Genomic DNA, 27,308 nt, shown 5'->3' with positions numbered 1-27,308 from the left:
GGGTCTGAAAACTCAGGATACAATGATGGTGAAGAAAGGTTCTAATCTTGGATGGAAACATTCCACAGTATGCAGCCACAGCCAGACTCAATGCATCAGGACTCCTGACTCATAGAGCACAATGCAAGAGGGATACATCTGTCCACGACATACAGAATACACTCAGGTGAATTGTACCTGTTTAACTGTGGCACAAACCACAATCTGTGGCTCAGACACATTTCAGCAGCATATTTGTATGTTTGCCTGTTGTCTCCCTAAGTTCTGTGCACTCTTCTTTGCCTGAAAGGAAAAAAGATATAGAGGAACACTATAAATTATTTGTACATACGCTAATATCTATCTATGCTGATTATCATTGGACCATGCACTCGTACAAGTAATGCCCATTACCAATGTTGTTCTTTCTCTTTTAGATGAAGAGAATTCTCTTTCCTTATGTATCCCACATTATAATGCATGAAAGAGAGAGAGAGAGAGAGAGAGATCATCAAATTTAAGGCTTTCCCTAGATCAGTCTTATATCACTCTCTTAAACTGATCCTTCTCAAATTGTTTCCCTCATATTCCTAGTTTTGACCCCACACTTCTAAATCAGCACATGTATCTGTTCCATCGTCGTCCTCCTTCCATCCTCAAGCAAAATATAATATACCAGCAAAAGCACAGTTTTGCAAGTATCACTCTATGTACACCAGTGGTTTTGCCAGTACATGTATGTCCATCACAAATTGTACCTCTGACAGGCAGCAACTCTGACAAACATTTGTAGACTCATGTACTGAACCATGGCTCATTTTTGCAGCAATGTAGCTGACAGGAGGGTTTTCGCCTTGATGATGACAATGGGTGCTTTATCCTTGAAACGCATATGTCCCACACAGGCAGAGTACCCCTACAAGAATTAAAAATGAAGAAAGTCTTTCTTTTGGAAAAGCGACGAGGAGTCCTGTGGCACCTTATAGACTAACTGAAGTGTAGGAGCATAAGCTTTCGTGGGCAAAGACCCACTTCGTCAGATGCATGCATCTGACGAAGTGGGTCTTTGCCCACGAAAGCTTATGCTCCTACACTTCAGTTAGTCTATAAGGTGCCACAGGACTCCTCGTTGCTTTTGCAGATTCAGACTAACACGGCTACCCCTCTGATACTTCTTTTGGAAGAGTCTCTCATTGACTGAGCTGGTGAGGCCCTGACTCTAGGGCTTTTCTCTCCTAGGATGTATTATGGCATCTTGTGAACAACCCATTCAATCCATTCCACAATTTTAGGGAATGTTGTAGGCATCACTGGCCAGGGTTTTCCATTTCTGTAAAAAGCCGGAATGCCACTAGGAGAAACATTGATTCTGGTGCCCAATTAAAAGACCCCATAGGCTTAAGTCAGGACTCAACCGTCAGTAGATCAAAGAACGAGTTGGCAGCAAATATTGTCATCTTCTACATAAGGATACCAGCCTAATGCCTGTCTCCCCAATTGCGCTGAACACCAACACATCTGAATGTTAACTATGAATAATTTCTCTCCCAGAAAGAAAAAAATAAAGAACGGGGGGAGACAGTGAAACGTGGGAGCCACATGGGAGCTCCTCTGCCACGGAGGAGCAAGAAAGAAATGGAGACATTGGAACACACCTAACATATGGTGGTGGGGCAAAGAGTCCATGAAATAGTGGCAGAAGATAGGGGACAAAAAGGGAGCGGAGGGATGCAAGGAGCCTCCGGTGTGTGCAGTGAGCCTGGCTGACTGAAGCCTAGTTCAGCAACAACATAGGTATTTTGTACAACACATGGAGGCCAAGAAAGACCTTCTTGATTTTTAACTCTTATAGGGGTATTCTGCCTGTGTGGGCCATATGCGTTTTAAGGATAAAGCACCTGTTGTCATCAAGGATAAAACCCTCTTGTAAGCTACACTGCCACAAAAATGAGCCATGGTACAGTACATGAGTCTACAAATGTTTGCCAGAGTAGCTGCCTGTCAAAGGTGCAATTTGTGATATACATGTACTGGCAAAATCGCTGGATTACACAGAGTGATCCTCGCAAAACTGAGCTTTTGCTGGTATAGTTTATTTTGCTTGAGAATGGAAGGAGGAGGATGGTAGAACAACCTGTAAGCGTTTGTCAATATAAGCTGCATTCACATGAGGAGTGCTTTGCTGACCGGGCCTGAATCAGAGCTAAGAACAGAAGTGAAGAATCTTGTCTCTCCATTCCCCAGAGTTAACCACTAGAGGACACTCCCTTAACAGAAATCCTCTCTCTCTCTCTCTCTCTCTCTCTCTCTCACTTAGTTGGTACCAAGAATTGCATCAGTATAAAGACAGATCCCTTCGTTCCTAACCTTTGAGTGTGCAATACAGTGAAACATTTGTTTAAATACAGGCAGTCCCCGGGTTACATGGATCCGACTTACATCGGATCCCTACTTACAAATGGGGTGAGGCAACCCCGCACTAGCTGCTTCCCCCCAGCAGACCAGGGAGACGCGAAGCTAGCGCCCTCCTCTCCCTCAGTACACCAGGGAGACGCGGAGCGGCTTTTCTCAGCAGACACCTCAGCTTGAGAATAAAGGACTGAGGGAAGTGAGGTGTGGGAGAATAAAACTGAGCTCTGGAGAAATGTTTGGCTAGAGTTTCCCCTACAATATGTACCAGTTCCGATTTACATACAAATTCAACTTAAGAACAAACCTACCGTCCCTATCTTGTACGTAACCCGGGGACTGCCTGTAGTCTTCATATGAACACTCCAAGAAGAAATCCCAAAAGGCTATATTTAAAAAAAAGCTTAAAAAAAAAAAAAACCAGTAAAAAATAGGTGCATGAAATTATTTTTCCTTTGCACCTGACTGGCCCCACCCAATGGTGTTATATTTACAGAACACCAGAAGGTATGTACAAACAATGTTGTGTATCAGGTATACTGTCCATGAACCAAGTGAGAAATCCCCTGGGTTCAGAACAATAAATATTGTGGATAATAAGTGTTTATCCAACTCTTTACTCAATTGCATTCTTCCACTAACCAATAAATCTCTGCAGTTCAACTAAACTTGTCTTTGAAAGACTATCTGAAGCAAGAACGTAAGCACCGCTCTTAAATGTCACGACTAGGGTGATATTCTCTTGCTGCTACAGGGAGAGAGTGCTAGGCAAGAAGATTCAGGAGTATTATTAGCAGCCTTATTGATACTTGGGTTTGTTTTTTAACTGGAAAAGAGAAACTCAAGCTGTAAAATGTTCCCCCAAATTTATTATTGTATGTTCAGCCAGTTGAACAGTATTACCGAGGTCTTTTAAAGAGCTCTGAACAGCAACTGAGTACAAACAGCACTGCATGCTTGCCCCACAGAGCATAATCTAAATCAGGGCTACTCAACTTTGCAAGCCTTGGGGATTACAGTGATACAGCACATGGCAAGGGCTGCAACTTAAGTTTGGTTGCATATACAGCGTATACAGGCAAATATATGTGCAAATAGCTTCTTTCACACTAAGGGGCATGAATACACAACACACAGGTCCCATTTAAGTCATTTCTGCTGATACTAATAAAATGCAATATTTACCTGATTTCCACCCACATGTCAGCACTTTTAATGAGCAATGACAGTGCAGGAATTTAACTACTAAAACAAATATCAACAGAAATATTGACTACTTTTTTGCTTTAGCTCCCACCCAAAGGCTGCAAACAAATGGGCCATGGGCTGCATGTGGCCTGTGTGTATTGGGTAACCTTGATCTAAGTCAGGGGTGTCCAAACTTTTTTCAAACAGGGCCAGATTTGATGAAGTGAACATGCGTGAGGGCCGACCATTTTGCCTGATATTCTTTGAACCATTAAATTTAAACGCAAATTAACTATTTTATGCAAAGTTTATTGCAAACGGCATACTTTTCATTTTGTCACATGGATGACAAATCTAAACAGGTGTTAAATCACTCTGCCTTTCATATCTGAAGGCCAGATGAAAAAAAATCCAAGAAGCTGAAATATATGTCAGGAACATTGTAAAGTACATTACCTATTATTGGTAATAAAGGTTGTCTGTCAACTTTTAAGTTCAAAAAATATGAACAGGAACATAACACCAAGTATACATGTTGTGTCCAAATATATTTATAACTGATTTAGACCAACTGACATTAACTGAGATTTTACAATGTATTCATCTCAATACATATGGATTCGTTGGGGGCCATAAAAGATAGATATTGCCAAATTACCTGTGGGGCCGTATTAAACCGGAACACGGGCCGCAGTTGGCCCGCGGGCCGGACTTTGGACATGCCTGATCTAAGTGATATGGTGCAACCCAGAGGAGAAACACTGGATACGATCATAAGGTTGCATGACTACTGGGCACAGTCAGAGTTGTTAAGACAAAGGGTTTTTTTAGTGTAAGGATAGATTAAAAGTCTTATAAAAGAAAACTGAGCTGGCTGGTTCACTTCTGGTGGGCATTATGGAAGATGTCGGTCATAAAGAGGGCAGCTGAACAAGTTCACAGCATTGCCAACTGAATATTTGTCTTTTAAGTCCCATAATTAGCATAGCAAAGGACAGTTTCTGTCTAAAGGAGGAGTCTTGCCCAAGCAGCAAACAAGAGAGCAGAAAGAACTGATCCCAAGCAGCAAACAGAGAGCAGAGGGAACGTAGGTTCTGAAGCAGTAAAACACTGAAAGTGTTTTAAACCTTTGCCAAGACTTTCAAAAAGGGACTTGACGTTTTTGGCACTTTCTGCAAATCAGGCTCCTTTCAGGGTCCCAAGCTGAGCACCCAAAAAACTGACCCACTCTCTGGGGGCAGGAGCCAAGACGACAGAGGTTACCAAACTATTGGGATCTTCTGGACACTTGACAATAGGTACTTTTTGGAAGCTTTTTCTTTGACCATCCAGCATCACGAGAAGCATCTGTGGTGCTGTTTTCTCAGACACTGCAGCACTGAGGCTACGTATGATTTTTTTAAACAGCTAATTGTATGCTTGTAAGAAATCTCAACTGATTAGATTAGTGCTCCCCAAAGCACTGGTCAAATCACTAGCTGGGGAGTAACAATGACACACTTTGATACTTTCCAATGTTTCATATTTTCATTTTTTCTAAAGAAAGACTCTGTCTGTTACGACTGAAAAAAAAAAATCCTGAAGATGTGGAGTGAATAGCTGATAAAGCAAGGTCTCCTACTTTGCAGAGTCTAAAACAATTGCTTTGACATATGAATTGCCTCTCTCATTTCAGATGGGTGCTTAGTTCTGGAACCAGTGAGAATAGTCTAGCTAGCTAACAATCGCAGCTCACAGCACAGAAGAAATAAAAGGACATGCTATATTATAAAAGGCTACAGTAACATATCCCAATGCAGTGGGAGCAAAAAACACAACTAGGGTTGCCAAGTGTCCAGTTTTGTACTGGACAGTCCAGTATTTTAACTTTCTGTTCGGGAAACAAATTGAGAAAATATAACTGAGAAAATATAAGTGTCCAGTATTTTCTTAATAAGATGTAATCGGGGCAGCCCGCGGCTATAGGCGAACTCAGTCGCCGCCTAAGGCGTCGCCGCCCAGGGTGCCCGATGATGACGTCACTCCACTGACAGCCCTGCAGGCGGCACCGCCGATCATATGTTCCGCCTGGAACACAAGCTGCCACAGCCGGCCTCGGACCACTCCTGGATGTAATATAGATTGTGATGCAATGTCAAGTGTGCCCAGTATTTTTGTTGAAGCCATGTGGCAACTCTAACCCCAACTAAGGACATAGACAGGTACATTAAGATGAATGGGCTTTCATCTCACAGGGCACAAAAATACACAACCACGTTAGGGCGTGGGCAGTTTCCTGGTTTGCAAGTTCAGCTTTCAAACCTGTGGGAAATACTGGCCTAAACTAACTACAGAGATTGATAACTCATTGTTTTTAGTGACCGAGCCACTTCGCCTCTGAACTGGAAAATATGACCATTATGTGGCCCATGCACTGACAGGTAGCGTGTCTGCCCTCAGGCAATATTTAATAAGGGAGGGAGCAAATCCAAAAGTTATTTTTCAATTTTAGTTTGGTTTCCCAGCCACTCCAGCAGAGGTCAGCCTGTCACCATTCCTACAGCAGTATTCCAGCCTGCCTAGTGGAGAAGTCTCATCAACTGCAAATTACTCTTGTTCAACTTAAGATCAGCCATTGCATCAGTTAATTGCTTGAACATAAAGTGCGAATAGCAGTATTGCCTTAAGCCATGGAAGTGATTCTGCATAATCTGATATCAGTGGGAGTTAGGCACCTGAATTCCTTTAAAGAACTGGTCCTAATCCACCTGCAGTGAGTCCATGTCACTTGCTCATTAATGTTTTCAGGGTACAGGCAGTCCCCGGGTTACGTCAATCCAACTTACGTTGGATCCCTAGTTACAAACGGGGGGGGGGGGGTGCAGCTAGCGGCGCAGGGGGCGCTTCCCCCCAGCAGACCAGGGAGACGCGGAGCTAGCGCCCCCCCCCCCCCAGCAGACCAGGGAGATGCGGAGCAGCTTTTCTCACCACGGAGGACGCGGGTCTGCTGGGGGGAACAAGACACCAGCCAAAAGAGGGCACCCCAAAGCGGAAAAATTAATTTCCTAGGGAACAGCAGGAGCAGCAGGCAGTGAGACTCATTGTGTTACAGTCCCCACCTTGGGAGCAACAGCTCTTTCCCTCTTCAGCACTAGAGCTGCAAGTATCTTGTTAGCATCACGTGAAATTAACAAGTCCCTTCCAGCCTGCCAGAGATGAAGCTGAAAAATTACCCAGTGGTATGGGTGAGCAAGAATGGGGAGGAGCAGGGCAGAAGGGAAGAGGGAATGAGCCCCAACCCACGCCCTGGCTGAAGCGGAGCAGGGTAAGCCCCAAGGGGATGGGGCTGGTTGCAAAATGGGTGAGTGGAAAATGAGGACCCACCTGTGGCTAAACTCCTGTTCCCAACACAGAATTTTTCTTTAAAATTAATCCTGTGGATAAATTCACACACACTTCACAGGAAGGGATTTCCAATATCTGCTCAGCAGAATACAACAACAGCTTTGACTGTATCTATATTTCACTGTGCTCTCCAATGACTATTGATTACACTTAATACCCATTTCATTGAACCATCTGTAGCAAATTCTATTTGGAACAGTAATATGCATTGAATAAACTCTTTTTAGTTATAAAAAACAAAGATTCTGACTATTAAATGAATAATTGGGATCTTTCAGGTACCCCAAAAGGAAGATTTGGATATAGCATGAAACACTGAAACTTATGATCAATTTTTAATTAAAATATCAACCAAAAAAATCTTCATATCAAAACAGTATGTGTTTTTCTTAGAATAAGGAAGTTGTATGAGAATCAGGGTCTTTTCCACCTAACTCCAGTTCTCCGTTCCCCCCCCAAAAATATGTACCAGTTCCGACTTACATACAAATTCAACTTAAGAACAAACCTACAGTCCCTATCTTGTACGTAACCCGGGGACTGCCTGTATACAGCAACGATTTCCAGAAGGCAGGGGTGAGGAACCTTTCTTTGGGTCAGGGGCCACACACAAATGAGAAGAAAAAGGCACTTCCCACATTTCCCTCGCACACCAGAGCTGAGGGGAGGGCAGACTAATAGATTTTGTGTGCTCTAGCTCTGTGGTGGGATATGGGGGGATGGAGTGCCATTGTGGGCTCTCCAATGCTGGGGGGACCCCTAAGCCTCGGGAGCCAGATCTAGGCAAGCCAGGCCTGAGGTTCTCCAGCCCTGCTTTAAGGGTTACTGTTCTGTACTGATATCCAAATAGGGTTGCCAGGTGTCCGGTTTTGAACCAGACACTCCAGTATTTGAGCTTTCTATTCAGGAAATAAATTGAGAAAATATAACTGTCCAGTATTTTCTAAATAAGATGTAATGTAGATTGTGATGTAATGTCAAGTGTGTCTGGTATTTTTGCTGAAACCATCTGGCAACCTTATATTTAAACATTTTTATAATGGTAGTCCACAATACTAGAGAGGCCCATCCAACATAGAGATAGGAAATGCTATTAAAATATCAAAATTCCTGTTGATTTTTACTATTAAGAGCGGTGCAAACCTTTTGTTAGTGCAAACTGGCACCTAATGGAACATTTCCCAAACTAAGGACTAAGCTCTCCATTTATAATCATACGGAAAAGCTGCAACAAGCAGCTGGAACAGCAGCAGATTCCACTCCGAGGGGCTGCAGGCTACCATGGCTCACCTATATCCACCGTTACGTGTATGCAATTATTTTTCTTTTGCATAAAGCATCCCATACCAAGTGTGACCAGCACACATACACCCCACCCTCCTTTGTTTATTTGATGATGAGATCAGAAATCCCAGAATCATTCCGCATCAGATGACCACAGTCCCAAACCAAGAGAGCAGTTAACCACAATTTTTAGCCAGAGCTTAAATTCCACTGCAGTCAACGTGATGTCAGCATGCCCTTAATTGCTTTGCTGAATCCAAGTCAACAACTTTTCCCTTGATTGCAGAACAGGGTTAGCACGCCCAGCTACTCCATCCAATGTTGAGGCAGTGAACTAAAGCACACGTCCTTATTAATCCACTTACATGCAGATCACTATCTAGGCTCAAAATTCCTATTATGTAGCAGAGGCAGGTAGTTTATTTTTGACAGAGCTAGCATTCTTCAAAAGTACCCAACCCACAAAGCACCAGGTACTTGCACTGTTCCATTTCAAAATCTTTCATTGAGATCCATGATAGAAACATGCAGCCATATGACTGGAATAACAGAGAAAGAGTGAAAGGGTCTCTGGAAGCTTCCTGTTTTAAAACTGATAAAGAAAAATTAAATAGAAACCGATTTACCATCTAGGAGCAGTCTGCACTGTAAATTCTGCACACTACTATTTACTATGAGTCATGAAGTCTGTCTTCTCAATGAGTCATGAAGTCTGTCTTCTTTAATCTTAGGACATCCTCAGAGGATTACAATATATTTCCTCATTAGGAGTCAAGTATATGTAAAAATTACCGGCTTATAGCAGTGGTTGTCTGGCATCTAAGCTTAAAAAATGCCATAGCTGCCAGCAACTTCTTTTGGGAGTTGAGACTCATCCCTAGGAAAGAGAGCTGCCAACAGCATATTCAAATCTGCAGATTCAAACTCTACCAAATAAAATCCCAAGATTTAAAGTTTTTGCACTGCTCCCCTCCAGAAAAGGGGCATTACAATACTAGAAAAACAATTTCTCTTAAATATTCCTAGAAAAGAAAAACATGGAAGTTCATTAGATAAAAGCTTCATTGCTACATACAGAGCCACCGCAGTTGGGAGGATTTCTTTCCACTGAGCTTCTCAAGAACTCGGGTCAATCCTCGATTTCGTCACTCAGGTATCTTTGTTTGCCATGCAAAAAAGCTATGCTGAGTTGATCATACTCAAGCATAGAAGAGCAGCTGTGAAGCCTGCCACCCATCCAAATTTACACAGAAATCCTCTTCCTTTATATACTTTTACGCACCACAATACAGGTCTTGGGATTGGCTTGGTAACTTTGTGTGAACCAATCCTTACAGAGCATGTTCTGCACATGTATTGTTCATGCATAATCTGACCTCCACCTTATCTTACATTTAGGCTTGTTTACCAATACTAAAATGTCCCTGGTGATCCCACATATTGCTTGTTATGACAAACTGACCTTTTGTTCACATTCCCCATGATGCCTACTAAGAAATGAGACAAGTTACTTATGTCAAGTTAATCCTTCAAATGCATTGGGACAGACCTATGATTCCAACGGCCAATCAAAGTGGCTGGCTACTTCCTGCAGCTCTTTGCACTTCGGGAAGGGGAGGGAGAGGCTTCACACGTTGCCCCCGCCTCCCAGCAAAATCTCTCAGTTCCCCAGTTTTTCCTGGGGTTGGGAGCAGTGCAGCACAATCTCTCAGCTCCAGGGCAATGTGTGAAGCCTCTCTCGGTCTCCTCTCCCTGAAAGACAAGAGAGCCACATACAAAGCCAGCCAGCCAGCCATCTGGGGCTGCTGGCAAGGAAGCCTGCCTGAGAGTGCTATTGGTCAGGCACCACCACACTAGAGCATGCCTCTGGCACCCCAGCTCCTCCTCCCCAACTGCCTCCCAGACTCTGCACCCCCTCCCACACTCCTTCCATAGGCCAGAATCTTCTCCAGCACTCGTAACCCATACCAGTCCCTGCACACCAATCTCCTGCCCCAGGTCACAACCCCCTCCTCTACCCAAACTCCCCCTCTGACACCACACCCTGTCCTGCACCACAGTTCCCTACCGAGCTCCCTTCTGCACCTAAACTCTGACCCAGACCCAAGAGCCCCTCCATAGAAAAGTGTGGCCCTTGACCACTTACCAAAATCTTGGAGTGTCCCACCTCCCATCAAAAATTATTTCCCACCTCTGATCTACTGTTGTGGAAGTCCATCATGTTACTTCTATTTGCTTAGCTTACTACTATTGATATACAGTACTGGCTCTTGGCATCTCAAACAGGAGAAGCGATCACTCTGACTAATCAAAGTTAAAGACCAAAAATGATGTGTTTAAATGCCAGAAAAGAACAGTTAGCTTAAAAGGAAGGAAAAGTTTTAAAAGTATAAGATCAGGGAGAGCAATGGGAACATGCTTCCAAAAGGAACAATTCAGTTGCATCACTAGAAATCTTCAAGGTCAAGATCATCAACTAGTGGAGAAACTTTAAGGCAGTGATCACCAACCAGTGGATCGGGATCTACCAGTAGATCTTGGAGCCTCTGACAGGTGATCTTGATTGGTTTGGCCAAGAGGCTATCCATTGCAGCATGGCAGCACCTCCCCCTCCCTCCCACTGCTGTGCACCTCCTGCCCTTTGCCTTGGAGCTTCCCCCTCTTCTGCCCGGGAGCCTCCTGCTTTTGGTCCAGATTAGGGAAGGGAGAAGAGGGCGTGTTGATGTCAGGGTGCTCCCTCTTTCACCCTGTATTCTATCTCCACAGAATGGGGGCTGGGGGAGGGGGAAAGCACAACAGGGCTTGGGATGGAAGGAAGTTGTTGGCTGCTTTTGGGAGTGGTACAGGAACAGGACAGGGGTGAGCCTGCCTTAGCCCCACTGCACCACCAACCAGGAGCCACCTAAGGTAAGCAGTGCCCAGCTGGACTCAGCTCTGAACACCTGCCCCAGTCATGAACTCCCTCCTGCACCTCCAACCCTCTGGATCCAAGCTCTCTTGCAGAGCCTGACCCCCCTCCTGAACCCCAACTCCCTGCCCCAGGCTCAGCTCAGAGCCCTTCACATTCCAAATCCCTTAGTCCAAGACCAGAGCCTGTGCTCCAACCCTCATCCCCTGCCTGATGAAAGGGAGGGAGAATGGGGGAGGGAGGATGGAGTTAAGCAGGGGCAGGGCCTGAAAGAAGGAGCACGAAGGAGGTGGGGCAGGGTATTTGGGTTTGAGGTAGATCTTACACTGCACTTAAAATTCAAAAAGTGACCTTGTGCTTAAAAAGGTTGATTATCCCTGCTTTAAGGATACTGAGGGTCCCGATGGAATAAAATGTATTAGTATATTAATTACTAGAGGGCGATGCGCCCTGCTTGCAAACGCTTGCCAATCCCCTGTCTCTGGGGGTAAGCAGCCCTGCCTTCCTTCCCCCCCCGCTGCCAGGCAAAGGCTGGGTCAACCCTAGTTTCCCCACCCCCAGCTGTCAGGCAGGGCCAAAACCGGGACAGCCCCAGCACTCCCTCCCCTCCACCAACCTGTACCTTCAGTTTGATCCCCCTGCCTCCATTCCTGCACTCTCCATCCTCCCTACACCCGCCTACCCACCCCACACTGCTTATCCCTACCCCTACCTCCTTCCTCTACCACATCCTTCCCTAGTCCCTCCCCACTGCCACATTCCCTGTACCCCTGCCTCCATTCCTATATCCCCCTCACCGCACCGCAGATCCCCACATACACCTTATCCCCCTTCCTCCCTCCTACATGCACCCTGCTCCCTCCCACACATTCATTGAGCTGCGTGCCCCCCTCCCTAGGAGCACCACCAGGCCCGGCAGCACAGCCCTGGCCACTGCAGCAGGAGACAAAGCCCACACCCAGCCCAACTTGTGGAACTCCTTGTCAGAGGATTTTGTGAAGACCAGGACTTTAACAAGTTTCAAAAAAGAGCTAGATAAATTCATGAAGGTTAGGTCCATCAATGGCTATTAGCTCCTGGACCTCTGGAATGGTGACCCTCGTCTTTGTCTGGAAATGGATGACAGGACAGGGATCACATGATGATTCCTTGTTATGTTTACTCGCTCTGGAGTATTTGGCATTGGCTACTGTCAGCAGACAGGATACTGGGCTAGATGAACCTTTGGTCTGACCCAGTATGGCTGTTCTTATGATCAACATTACCACCAACTGCAGCTGTAGAAATGCAAATACCAGACAAGCGATTGTGCAGTTTTACTACAGCAAGTGTACCATCCTGCTAGGATGTGAACAGAACCAGAAGTTCACAGGTTGTTGCAGTAAGTCATTATACAGGCAACACCTCACTACAAACCCTCCCATATACAGGGGAGGGGCCATCCTCCCTATGGCTCTCTAGGCCCTCAATTTTATATTAAAACCACTCAAATCAGCTGTCCAGGGTTTTTTTTTTTAAGCTATCCAATGGCTAAGCTCATAACAGATATGGAATTGAACAATTGTACATGTGTCTATTATATTTCAGTCTCTTGCATTTAGGGCTCAATCCAGAAGAACACTTCAGCATGTGATTAACAGACACTTGATTAGCTCCACTGAAGCCTTTAACAGATTCCTACCCATCTTTAGGAGTATCACCAGGCTGATTTCTGAAACACAGGGAAGAAATGTCCCTTAGCAAGTCACCAATCTCATCACTTCCTGGAGCCAGACAGCCCCTCTCCCCCCATCTCATCCATCTTATTTTGCCTCTCTGAAGTTCCTGAAGCATACAGGACAGAGAAGGAGAAATAAAATCAGCATAGTCTATGCTGGCTCATCTGATCCCGAGAAGCTGAAAACACAGATATGAGGAGAGAACGATTAATGCAATAAGCTGGCCTCAAGGCTGCGAGAAGTACCCGGCTGGCACCCATGTTGATACGAACACACAGTCCCTGGGAGAGGAATTTCCCACTGAGAAGAAAGAATGCCCAGTACTTCCAATTTAATCCTCTCAACTCTCTCTTACAAGTGTAAATTAAGTTCACAACTCCCTTGTAAGAAGTGGTCTCACAAAAGACAGACCAGCACCATTTGGCATCACAGATAAGAAAGAGAAATACGTGACCCCATGAGTATAAAGATGGGTACAACAGCACACTCACTTTTGAGTGTCATTCTACCCTCTACCTGCTGGTCGGGTTAGGTGTTTGACCTCCCGGGGTTCTATGGGGATGCCCACCTCGTATTTTCGTCTTTCCTAGGAATTGAGGGACCGGCCCTGACCTGACACGCTGGAGTCGAGAGGCACAGAAGGGGGTAAAAATTGTACCGGGATGTGGTCCTCTGTCTTAAGTGTACACAGACTTAGAGCTCTTTAAAGATTAAGCTGTTACTTGGTACTATTATTTCTGTTTTCCTATCTTTATCTTCTTTGTAACCATTTTTAAGATCTATATTTTGCTAGCAGTTAAGAAATAGAACAATAGTTATTGCAACCATGTGATTTATAAGCTTCTTCAATAAACCTGTAACTGTTTAAGCTTTAACCTGACTCCTTCAGTTGCTGTAACAGAACCAGGCACAATTTAAAAGAACTTCAGCCGGTCTTAAGGGACAGATATAGGGAGAGCTTGGGCATTTGGATTTGTGTCACTCCCAGGTGGCAGATCCGTTGGGGCACTTCTCAGCCTCCCCCAGGCTGCCCGCTGCGAAGGAATCACAGATTCTAGCAGCTAAAATCTGAAGTGTAATAAGCTCTCCCTGCAAACTTATTGGGGTGCTCGTCAACCTCCTCCCGGTTGCCCGCTGCAAGGGACCCCGGTCTCAGCAGTTGAAGTCTCGGGTGTATAGCACACACACACACACACCACTCACTGCCCTGACCATTGGCTGACACTTCCCACAGCTGCCAGATTGTGCTTTGAGGTCATCAGTATTGTTTCCCGGTAGTAGGGTGAGTAATGAGTTCAAAGCTCAAGCAAGGTGGCCTGGGAGCAAAGAACAGTCATGTAAGGAACTAAGAAACATGGCATCAGATAGCATTCAAGCAAAAAAGACAGGGCTTTTTGTGGGCTCATCAACATTCATTTGAATATAGTATTACTACCAGCACACCACTTCACTGCACTCCATAACAATGTAAAATATGGTTCCCCTCACCACCCAGAACATCTGCAAGAGGAAATGAATGAGGCAACCTTTCCAAAATCCACATAACTCTAAATTTGTCAAATTACTTAACATAGCACATGCTCTTGACTGTCTTGGTGTAGATAGTTTATAGTGTCATTATGAAACTATTTGCAGCTGTTAAGTCACATGATATTTAACAGAGTAAATTGTGAGCAGAAGAAAAATGGGTTTAAAAGCACAGGAGAATGGGTTTCACTGTGAAAACATTACTCCCTGCAGAAAGTAAACTTTGAAATAAGTACCCCTCTTGGAACATTAGAGTTCTAAATCTTTCCAAGACCCTCCCAAGTAGTCATGCTTGAAGATTTCATTAAAAGGTTTAATAATGAACTGAAAGAAAAGGAAGGGAGTATTCTCCTCTGGCTAAAGCAGGGAATTAAGGGTTTTAGCACCTGGGTTCTAGTCTCTGTTTTCTCATGGGCCACGTGCAAGTCATTACTCTCTCTGTGCCTTACTAAAAAAAAGGCACACTTGGGTGAACCCTATGTTCACCCACTTACAGCAGGTCATGAGGCCTAATGGATGTTTGGAAAACCCTTTAAAAGTGTATAAGCAACATTAACTATTATTAATTATTATTATTATTATTAATAATAAATACAAATTAAGATCCAAGTACATTTGAAATGACTAGTCCTTAAATTTATCTCAGATTAGATTTTTTAATGTATTTCCATTCCATTCCCCAAATTAGACCTTATCAGACAGCAAACTCAGCATGAGAAGTTGATGTGGCTTCATTTATTGTAAGAAGTTATTTTCCAGTTTAACTGCAGCAGACTTTTTTAAATGTTAAAGGAATTAAAATTTACCACAGATAATCGTCATGTAACAATACTCCATTTCCAGGGTTGGTAGTATTTTTAATGAACGCATAAAATCTAACAAATTTAGTCATTTTATTATTTCATGGGGTGCACAAATTTGGATCATGATTAAGAGGTGGTTTTAAACCACATGTTCCCTAGCCCACATCACATTAATGTTACTACCTGGTACCCCTGAAATTAATAAACAATTAAAAATGGGAAGAACCTGCATGGGGACATAAACACAATAATATTTTAAATATGATGCATCTTAAAAGATGTCTAACTCAAATGGTCCTGTACAGATAAAGGTAAGAAGATTCACCAAAATCTCAGATTTATGAATTTGAGGACACAGCCTTTTTTACCTCTTTACATTCAGCAGATTTCTTAAGTAAGGGTTTCTCTGCAGCATTTTTATCCTCCCTACCTGCCTCTTAAGCGTGCAGATCAAAATATTGGAAGAATCCTAGACAGTTTTGCCATGTGCAACTCTGAGGCAAAGTACGCCACCCAATTTGCTTGGACAGACAGCAAAGTACTCAGTGTTTTCTACCAATTACAGCAACAGTTTTGAAAGAATTGTATCCATTTCATGGTTTAAAGCTATTTGTAGATGTATTTTATAAGTTTATATTGTGATGGACATAAATCAGAAAGAAAAATCAGTAACAGAACAAATCTGTTTCCCAAGTCAATACTAGGAGCTTTGGGCTGCTCTAAACGATCCAGAAGTAAATTATGTTTAGCCTACCCATATGACCTTCCCAACTGCAGGATGGAGATCTGCCACGAGGTGAGCAAACCGACTATTTATTAAAGATGCTTCAGGGGGCAGCCAAGTTAGTCTTTAATAGGAAAAACTTGAAAAACAACAATAGTCTAGCAGAACCTTAAGACTAACAAAACATGTAGATGGGATCATGAGCTTTCGTGGGCACAACCCACTTGAAAGCTCACGATACCATCTACATGTTTTGTTTGAATTATGGTGCTACTAGACTATTTGTTGTTTAAGGTTTTGCTTATTAGATGTAACTTATGTAAGGGCAGTTGGTAAATCCTAATGCCACTTCTAACATTTTAAAAACCAAATCAGGGGTGTCACTGTGGCCAAAATCTAGTTTGTACATCACAGAAATTATATAATCATCATCCATCCCCCAATCTTATCACTACCTTGGACTTCACCTGAAGAGTCAACTTCTTAGGATATTCCAAACTTTAGGTCTTAAAACTTGTTATATGGTCGTTGTGGCATACTGTTGTACTTTTAGTATAAAGAGAAGAGGGTCTTGTGTTCGTAAAATTGATACTTTGATTTGGGATCCTTTGGAACGAAAGGTGCTTCTAGAATACAGGGGTATGACATGGTATGAAATCCTATTTAATTTACATGTACAAAAGTGCAAACAAGTTCTGACTCTTTAAATATTACTCCAGCTGTCTGAAAAAAAAGTAGTTTTCTATTACAAATCTTTTCACTTTCTTTCACAAGATGACCTAATTCAGATGCATTTTTTGGGTTTTATTTGTATTTCTGAGAGTAGCAGCCAAAGGATAAGAAAATGACCAATCCAGACAGGTGCATCTCGAAACAAGGCATGGAAACAGATGCATCCCAGTCTCACAGGCTACGTCTAGACTGCAAGCCTCTTTCGAAAAAGCCTTTTTCGAAAGATGCTTTCAAAAAAGCCTCTTTTTGAAAAAGAGCATCTAGACTACTGCCATTACTTTCGAAAAAGCAAGCTGCTTTTTCGAAAGAGTACCCAGGCAGTCTGGATGCTCTCTTTCAAAAAAGCAGAGTTTGCATTACATAGCATCTTTTTTCAAAAGAGCACTTTCGAAAAAAGGCGTTCCTCTTAAAACAAGGTTTTCCATGGTCGAAAAAAATGCCGTGTTCTTTCAATTTACTTTCCAAAGAACGTGGCAGCTGTCTAGACACAGGGGAAGTTTTTTTGGAAAAAAGGCCACTTTTTTTTTTTTAAACCTCTGTAGTCTAGACATACCCGTACTGAAAGAGAAAACATGTAGATGGGAAAATGTCATTCAAGAAGATCATGTAAAACAGAATACGCAAAACCAAGCAATTTATTTTCATTTTTCAGGGGGTAATGCTGGGTGAAGGAAAGACAGAAGTTTATTCCTCATGATTGCATAAAAACGGTATACATTTATTGGAAAAGTTCAAACAGGAATAAAAAGACTAAATAATTGTGTAAAGATTTTGGAAATATCCTTTGTTTCTCCTTTGCGAGCTCAAATATAGAGGTGGCAAGGGCTACCATACTTAATTGATACTGGTTAAAAAAGCACTAAAGCAATGAAAGTGGCAGCATCTTTCTATATTTCCTCTAATTCGAACAGTTCTGTGCTCTGCTTTCATTCCCTTTCCTGGTTTGACTCCCATGCTGCTTTATGTTTGCTCCCAGTCTCACAACTCTGTCTCCTTTCACAGATTCCTTGTGTTTCTGCTTCTCTGCTGGCCACAGATAATCAAAACGATCAAAGAGAGAGTTTTAAAATGCTACTGTTTTAGTCCCTTCCACATTCATTGATTCTCCAGCTCACCAGCTCTCTTCTTGACCTAGTTACACGCATGATGGCAGCAGTTAACATACGAGAAAAGGGCATTTTCTCCAGGCTCGTGTAACTGAGAAATGAATTAGTTTGCTCAAACATCCCCAAATTCAATTCTGGACTGAGACCAAGAATGGGAAAACAAAAAACAAACAAAATGTATCTGAGGAAGTTACAAGCAATTTGGTGGAGGCTGGGACATGTGTGTGTTCTAATGGAAACTGAATTTAAATAAAACATCACTGGCATGACTGATAAATATTACATGATTTCCACCAATTGGAGGATACTAAACTTGAAAAGCCAATGTGTATTTTACTATTGCCCAAGAAAAGTGCATACAGAAACACCATGTATGTACATTTCATTTCCAAATAGCTATCACTGTTGTCTAATAATTGCATACATGGAAGGAGTCAACAAAACTTACTGGACACACTGAAAATCTGAAATAAACGAGTGTGTTCCCTGACAATAAAGGATTTACTGCACTTTTTGCTTATGATAGATGCTAATCAGATTCCAGTGTAGTTTATGTTCCCAGATAGGATTGGCAGTACAATGAGAATGGGACTGGACTGAGATACTTAGTAGGGGATATGGTGCACACTAGGACTGGGAAAAGTGACAATCCAATGGTAGGGCTGGAGAAGAGACAGATAAGAGAATAGCATTTTTTCCTGACAACTCAGATTTAAACCCACAGCATGGTTCTGCATCACCCCTATTTCCCATGGCAGAGAAAGAGATGCTCTCACACTGGAAAAAGTGAGTGTTGAGAACAGAACATAGATTTCCTAGCTCCTCACCCACTGCTTTAACCACATCACCAAGTCATTTTCTCAGGATAGTCACTGGTCCTGTCACTCAGTATCTTCTGCTGCATCTGATATACCATTTACCACTAGCTGGTGTTTTCCAGAGTGCTCATCGTCTGAGCACTTCACAAGCATCAATGGATTTAGACTTAAGACACTACTATAGATGGAAGGAGACAATCCAAGGCAATTCCCTCCTGTCCACAAACAAGCTGCCAAGCAGTGCTGATGCGGACAGATACATTCAGCTAATGGGAAAGCAATGTCAGAAGCAATGGGAACTCAGTGCTTGCAGTGCCTACCTTCTATCCCAAAAGGTTTCTGTCTCATCTCTAAATGACGTACAGACAAACATCACTGTATGTAAACTGGAAAGTGAACTTTTGTAACAGGCATTCTTTTTTCCTGGCCCAAATCTTCATTATCTGGCTGAGCCTGAAGGGCATGATAGCTGAACTACAATGTCAGCAGCAAAGGATTGCAATGTTAGATATTTTCCTCTCTTTCCCCATTACAACTGGTTCATTGTTTATAGGCAAGTTTGTTCTATAATTCTTCTAGGATCTCTAGGGCTATGTCTACACTGAAGGCTTCTTGCACAAGAACTGTTTTGCGCAAGAGTTCTTGTGCAAAAGTTCTTGCACAAGAGTGTCCACACTGCCATGTGCTTTTGCGTAAGAGATAGGCTTTTGCACAAAAGTGCCCATGGCAGTGTAGACGCTCTCTTGCGCAAGAAAGCTCTGATGGCCATTTTAGCCATAGGGGTTTCTTGCACAAGAAATTCATGTTACCTGTCTATACTGCCCTCTTGTGGAAGAGCTCTTGCGCAAGAGGGCTTATTCCTTGTGGGGAGAGGAATAACCTTTCCGGAAGAAGCCCTGTTTTCCAACGCGTTCTTGTGTAGACGTAGCCCTCGGGTTTTTAAACAGCATTGTCTATTTTAGGAATAGTCTATTTTAGCAATTTTTCCTGCCCCTTCTTCTAAGATCACATAAGGACAAATACAAATATAGAAATTACCACTGCAGAAATCTGGGTTTCACTGGCCATTGTGTTTTGAAGAGCTCTGTACCATGAAAATACCACCACCACGGCAGTATTATTCACCATTCTAAAATTAGAGCTGTGCTGGAGTTTTCATCATAAAGCCTTTTCTGGGTATAACAAAGCAGGAAAGAACTTGCACCAGGCTCATGGATTCTTCTAATCTTCTGAGTTCAAACAAAAATTAGTTTGGCAAAGATTGAAGAACACAAGGACTGTGCTCAACTATTAAAGTATTAATCGGCAAGAGTTTCACTGCCTATAATTAAATATCATTTTATTGACCATTTCCAAATCCCCAAGTAAGTTATACTAATAGTAGAGATGTACAGAGGGGCTGCACTGTTTAAATGGTTAACTGATAAGCTAATCTTACTGTTCCCAGTTAACTGTTAAATTCCCGCAGGAGCTAGTGAGGCCAGCAGTCATCAGGTTCCAGCAGGGCCCAGCTCCTAATACACGTTAAATGCAGAGCTGCAGCAGAGGTAGGTCCCAGATCTGTTGAAAGCCAGGACTGAGCCGGACAGCTAGCTAAAAAACATTACTGGCCAGAGGTGGGGTGGGATAGGGAAATGCCTGAAGTCTATCGCATTAACCTATAACCTTTTGCTTATCGGTAAATCAGTTAACTGATTATACTATTACATCCCTATTCAGTGATTTACCTGCGAAGTTCAAAGTTGGCCTTTCCATCCAGAAACCTAGGAGAACTTCTAGTGGGAGCTTGGACGTAGGCTGTGGCCTTGAGAATTATAGATACCAATTAATAAGCAAACCTGGAAGCAAAATTTAAATTACTGAAAGTGTAAAATCCTATATAATTAGAAACTCACTCTGAAATGCTATAGTTCCATACACAAAATAACTAGACAGTGGGAACTTCCAACATCTCAGTGTGTAGGTGAGAAGATAGTTTAAAGAGAAGGGTTAACATTTATTAAACACTGGGGAACTCTTTAGGGAAAGAAGGTACATTTCCAAACCAGACTAGTAGCACAGAAAATTGACAACGTTTTGGAAGCTAGCTTAGTGTTCCTTGCCCCGTCAGCTATCTTCTATTGTTATAATCAATACCACATTAATTCAAACCTGAAGTCAACTATAAGAGAAAAAATATTAAAAAGGGAAGAAGAGCAGGTTAGAATCAGAGGTAAATACAATAGGATATGAAAAATAGAAAAAAATTGTTTCATACTCAAAACTAAAAATTACAGGGGTCTATATCCACCAACGTAAACAGAAAATCAGCAGTGAACAGGAGTGGCTGACAATGATAGAGTCTTAACATAACTAGAATTACTGAAACATGCTGGAATGGCCAAAATAAATTGAAAAGAAAACTACACAGGAAAGAATCAGAGTTGTACCCAGACTTGTGGAGGGGAATATTAAGGTTTGATTGTTTACTATATTGGTTACTGTTGAGGCACAAGCACGCAACAGCCTTCAGGCTTGATTGAAGTTGGACAGTATATTTATATTTTGAGAAGGCAATGAGAGAGTTTGTGCATCTGTCTGTCCAGTCTCTGAGTCTTTTTGTTTAATCACTCCTCCTAAATGGTCAGAGCTAGGACCTTCACATTTGGTATGCAGCTAAGGATGTTAATTAACATGCATTTGTGTAAACATGTAACTGCTGGGTTTTTTAGAAGTTACACCTTTACCCATGGGAGGAGGGAGATAGGTGGGAGCTGATGCCCGCAAGGAGCCACCTGCAACCACCGCTCTCCCCTCGCTGCCTCTGATAAAGAGCTAGAAGCACAGGGAGCTAGGTGGCTCCACAGAAGCAGATATGCATGAGGAGCTGGCTTGAAAGCCACTTCCCGCATGTATAGGCTCCCACCTGCCCCCTCATCCCCTGCACTGCTGCCTCTCTATCAGAGGCAGGAGCATGGCAGGGGGAGGGGGGAAAGGTAACTCTGTGGGAGCTGGTGCTTGTCCACAGCACTGGCTCTGGCCTGCATCTGTGAGAGGAACTGAGGGGGGAGGGGGAACAAACGGTTCCACAGGAGCTGACACGCATGGAGAGCTGGCTTAGCAATCGGTTCCCTACTCCCTTCTCCTCCCTCCCCTCCCCGCTGCCTCTGGCAACAAGGAGGAGATGTGTGTAGTTGCTAGGATTAATCAACAAGCTCTGACTTATAATTTAATCGCGCAAACAACTATATGCTAAGCAAGGTTAGGATTTGATTGTGCCAGGACAACGGGATGTGCATGGAATGTGACTGTTTCTCATCAAACAAAAAGGGAGGGCTGTGATAGCAGGGACAAAAGGACCACGGGGGGGAGGGAGAGAGGAGAGGGCAGGGGAGTGGGGACCGCAGTAAGCAAACACAGCCCCTACCAGCCCAGGGGAGCAATGCCGCTGGCTACCCCCCTGCACTATGCCTTCCAACTCCTGGTTCTGATACACACCTACCTACCTACCTACCTACCTCCCCCCACACACACACCAAAGTCCCTGCCTGAGGAAACGGAGCAATAATACCAGGTAAATCTTCTAGCACATAATAAAATCTAAAAATAAAAAATAAATAGATCTGATCAAGCCTATAGAATCTGACATGTATGGGCAGTGGTAAGACACAGAAGACAAAACTATTTACAATAGTCAAAAACTCAGCCTTGAGTAACTCTAAAGGGATAAACCAGGTTAGGTAAATTTAAAACACAACAGCTGAAATTAAATGCATGCAACAGCAAGGTAATATACATTGTAAGGTATAATATGAACTAGTCACATACACTGCCGAGTTCTAAATTAATTGTAACCATGCAGGAATATGTCCTCCGGGTTGTTGAGGATGGCTCTCTGAAAACATCTGCTCAAAGAGCAGTGGTATTTTAAAAAAAGGCAAACTAAATATTACAATTTGTAAACCGTGATAGAAAAGAATACCAAGAATATTAAAAAGTCATTCCAGAAACAGATGGTATAGTTTCACATCAAATATTGTATTCCATTTGGGGCACTGTAAAAAAAACCCAACAAAAATAGAAACAGAAATAGGTGATAAAAAAATAACGAGAACCACAGAGAGACTTTGGGAAGGGGAGACTGAAATTGGCACATTAGTGAGGAGACGAGGAGGAGTCACAATGGGGTATATTAAAATAACAAATGGAATAAGGTAAGTCAGGTCTTCCTTTTTAATCTTCTCTCAGTGTTGTCAGCACTGTATACTACAGGCGGAGAAGAGCAGACTCCAATAGTTTGGAGGGGAAAGAGCTACCGTGCCGCAAACTAACCCAGTTGCCCCCGAGATGGAGCAGGTTCTAGCATTAAGAAGGCAGGATAGGGGAAGCCCTGAAGGTAGGGAAGTGGGATGGGTTCTGGAGTGGCTTAGTGGATAAGGCATTCACCAGGGGAGTGCAAGGCGGTGGCGTTCTAGATCAGTCGTTCTAAACTGGGGTACATGTACATGAACATGAGAGTGTTCCAGGGGTACATCAGTTTATCTAGATATTTGTCTAGTTTTACAACAGGCTACACAAGAAGCACTAGCAAAACTAGAACAAGATAACATTTTATACAATGGTTTTTTGTTTTTTTTAATACAAACTTGTATCGAATCTTGGACTCTCTGGTCTGGCAACATTCATAGAGTGGCAGGACCACAGATGTTCATATAATCACGTTGCTGGACCAGAGAGCCCTGACAGTTGGGATCAAGGGCTGTCCAGGAGTCTGGTGGCGGGGGAGGGGGGGGGAAAGGCTGCGAGTGGAGCCACCCCAGCGTCCAGGAGTTCTGCCAGAAGTAGCGGGGTTGGCTCCCAGCTCTGGGCCTAGCTGGGGCTAGGCGTATCCAGGAGCCAGGTCAGCAGCAGGGGAGCCCGGAGCAAATTTGAGCTGGCAGCAGGAGGGCCAATAGCCAGGAGCCTAACTGGGCAGGTGGCCAGGAGCCCATTTGGGGCTGGGAGCAGAGCTGGGTTGGTGGCAGGATCCCTGTCCAGGGCTGAGAACAGAGTCAGCAGCTGGGAGGTGAGCAAGGCAGCCGAGAGGCTGATGGCTCCCTGGAGGAGCCTGGCAGCAGGAGACCAGAATGGACCTCCCCTGGTCCTGCTTCAGAATCAGTCAGGTCCCAAAGATGCCAGACCTGCTAGTCTAACATGTACTGTTCCATATAGTATACAATGATATGCATGTACAGTAGTTATATTTCAAATGATTTATTTTATAATTATATTGTAAGAAAGTAAGCAATTTGTCAGTAACAGTGTGATGTGACACTTGTCTTTTTATGACTAATTGGAGCATGCAAGACAAATAAGTCCTGAAAGGACTACCGTAGTCTGGAAAGGTTGAGAGAGTCACCACTCTAGTTTGTCCAGGATCCAGTGCTATTTACATTTTCATTAATGAAAGATCAGTGTAGACGGGCTCGCTTAGAGAACGTAGAGAAGTTCATATATTTGGGAAGCAACATGATGTATGATCTAGACTGTAAGAAGGAAATAGTGACTAGAATAGTGAAAGCAAGATCAAGTTTGAAGGCGATGGATAAGATCTGGAAAAGTAAAGTGATTAGCTTAGAAACAAAGCTGAGCATCTTGAAAATGTGTGTATTTAGCAGCATGTTGTACGGATGTGAGACATGGGTGATGATAAAAGATTCAAAGAGAAGGATATTGGCATTCGAGAGGAGTTGTTATAGAAAGATCCTGAGACTAGGATGGATGCAGAAGGTCACCAACGAGGAATTATATAGGAAGAAACAGCCGAAAGAGAACCTACTGCAGAAGGTTATACAATGGGAGTTAAAGCTAAATTCGGGTATATCTACAGAATGAATGACGAGTGAAAAGTTAAGACTCTGGTATTCGGCATAATGGATAGTCCAAATAGGATGGCAGACCCCACAGAGAATGGTTATATGATATAGTAGAGTGGTATGCAGCTGGTTTATAGAAACTAAGCCACTCCGCACTGGACAGGGAAAGATGGAAGGAAATAGTGAGGGAGGCACCGAACACCAATGGGCACTGAGCCCATGGTTGATGATGATGATGGAGTATGGCTATACAAACTGCAGATGACACCAAACAGAGGGGCTGCATATCTTTGGAGGACAGGATTAGAACTTAAAATAAGCATCACAATTCAAAGAACTGGTCTGAAATCAGTAAGATGAAATTCAATAGAGACAAGTGCAAAATACTACACTAAAGGAAAAATCAAATGCAGAACTATAGACCTGGGAATAACTGGTAGTACTGCTCAAAAGAATTTCAGGTTATAGTAGATTTCAAATTGAATATAAACCGACATTACGAAGCAGTTGCGAAAAAGGCTGCTAGCATTCTGGAGTGTATGAACAGAAGTGTTATGTGTTAAGACGTGGCAACTAATTGTTCTGCTGTTCTCGTAGAGGTAAAGGCCTCAACAGAAATAATCTGTCCAGTTTGGGGCAAAATGCTTTAGAACAGGCCTGCACAACTCGGAAAGAGGTGAAGGCCATATTACTCCAAAGAAAACAGCTGCAGACTGCAAGGGTAGGTTTGGCGGGGGGGGGGAGGTGATACTTTATTAAGAATTTTTCAATTAAATCAGGCCTGCACAACATAGAGCTCCCAATGCCCTTACCCTCTCCTTTCCCAGCATCACCCTGTTCTCCTTCCCACTGACATCTCACCTCCTGCCCTTTTCCTCATTGTCTTCTCCTGGCTCCTTGGCATTTGTCTCTCCTGCACCCTGTCCCTTGGTGCCTTCCCATTTCTCCTGACCTGCCCACCTGCCCTCAGCACAAGCCCCTTCCCCTCCCCCCACCTGGCTTCTGCCTTCCAGTTTGCGGGGCTGCTGGAGCCTTTTTGAATCCGGCGGTTGCCGGCCGTGACGTCACAACGCCACGTCACGCCAACATCCTGCCCTCTGGCTCACACCCCACCTCTTCGTGCCGGAGCTGCAGGCAAGCAGCCCGGCGGCAAAAATCGCCACACTTCCCCCTCCCCAGTGGCGCTCCACTCCTCGGATCGGATGGGGCCGCACAGTGAGCCCCTGTGGGCCGCATGCGGTCCGCAGGCTGTATATTGTGCAGGCCTGCTTTAGAACACATGCAGACAATTTGTAGAGTCCAGAACAGAGCAATAAAAATAAAAGATTCTAAAAACCAACAAACAGGCAACAGCCACAGGGAAGGCAGGAGTCCTTTTAACAGCAGCAGTTGAAAGAGCTGGGAACGCGCTAGGAGTGAGGCCCAGGAGCAACAAGCCCTTTAAATAACAGGAATTGAAACTGCTTGCAGCTCCTGCGCCCCACTAATGTGATGCCTGGGAGGTGCAGGGGAGGTGCAAGCCCTTTCAATTTCTGCTATTTATAAAGGCCCTGGAACTTCTGGGGCAGCCCCCAATGACTTCAAAAATTATCTAAACCAGGGGTTGGCAATAATGGCATAGAAAGTACACTTAAGTGTACCAAACTGGGAGGGTTTGGAAGTGCTTTGGAGGATAGGGTCATAATTCATAATGATCTAGAAAACCAGGAGAAACAGTCTGAGGTAAATAAGACGAAGTTCAATACGGACAAATGCAAAGTAGTCCACTTAAAAAGGAACTATCAGTTTCACACATATAAAATGGGAAGTGACTATGTAGGAAGGAATACTGCAGAAAGTGATTTAGGGGTCATTGTGGACCACATGCTAAATATGAGTCAACAATGTGACACTGTTGCAAAAACAGCAAACATGATTCTGGGATGCATTAACAGGAGTGTTGTGACACGAGAAGTCATTCTTCTGCTCCACTCTGCACTGATTAGGCCTCAGTTGGAGTGTGTCAGTTTTGGGCACCACATTTCAGGAAAGATGTGGAGAAATTGGAGAGGGTCCAGAGAAGAGTAACAAAAATAAATATATCACCTATGAGGGAAGACTGAAATAACTGGATTTCTTTAGTTTGGAAAAGAGACAGGTAAGAGGGGATATGATAGCAACGTTCAAGTGCCTAAAAGAGTGTTACGAGGAAGAAGGAGAAATATTGTACTCCTGGGCCTCGGAGGATAGGACGAGAAGCAATGGGCTTAAATTGCAGAAAGGGAGGTTTAGGCTGTGCATTAGGGAAAGCTCTCTCACTGTCAGGGTGGTTAAACACTGGAATAAATTGCCAATGGGGGTTATGGAATCTCCACCACTGAAGATATTTAAGAGCAGGTTAGACGGTCTAGAATGGTGCTTGGTTCTGCCATGAGGGCAGAGGACTGAACTTGATGATCTCCTGAGGTCCCTTCCAGTTCTAATGTTCAATGATTCTATTACTGCAACTAAAAAATGACGCAGTTCAACTATGACCCTTAGTCACTAGTCACAAATACAACTGAGAAATAATATTCAGGTCTCCTCAGTCCAACAAAGAATAATTGGCATTTGCATCCCTAGGTTTGAGAAAGCTTCATAATCCTATTTTACAACCATTATTTTCACCAATCCTTGATGCAGTGCAAAGTATAGAAACAAACCCTAATTCATTTGAAATTATTCTGTGCTTGCATGCTCTGTCAGTGTGCATGTGTATAGTTTCGGGGTGTTTTTGCTGAAATAGTTGACTGAGTCAGAGTGGCCACACTGGAAAAAGTTCAAGCTGTACAGATTGATTTAACTAGCGGCTGATAAGTTGTGCTTATTGGAGTTGCAGCCTGTAGTTCAGTGATGGGCAACCTACAATACCTTCA

General features: G+C 43.4%; 1 protein-coding gene across 4 annotated transcripts in view; it reads right to left on the bottom strand.

Moving 5' to 3' along the window:
* TAOK3 (TAO kinase 3) overlaps positions 1–27,308 on the bottom strand; it is a 162,955-nt gene that overhangs the window by 92,572 nt on the left and 43,075 nt on the right. For all 4 annotated transcript variants that reach the window (XM_075898155.1, XM_075898153.1, XM_075898154.1 and 1 more), the window contains one exon: positions 178–282. The gene's annotated coding sequence lies outside the window, so the exon portion shown is untranslated. The remainder of the gene's footprint in view (positions 1–177; positions 283–27,308) is intronic.

The sequence above is a fragment of the Pelodiscus sinensis genome, chromosome 15, assembly GCF_049634645.1.
Source record: "Pelodiscus sinensis isolate JC-2024 chromosome 15, ASM4963464v1, whole genome shotgun sequence".
Classification (NCBI taxonomy): domain Eukaryota; kingdom Metazoa; phylum Chordata; order Testudines; family Trionychidae; genus Pelodiscus; species Pelodiscus sinensis.
This window is presented reverse-complemented; position numbering and strand designations above follow the sequence as displayed.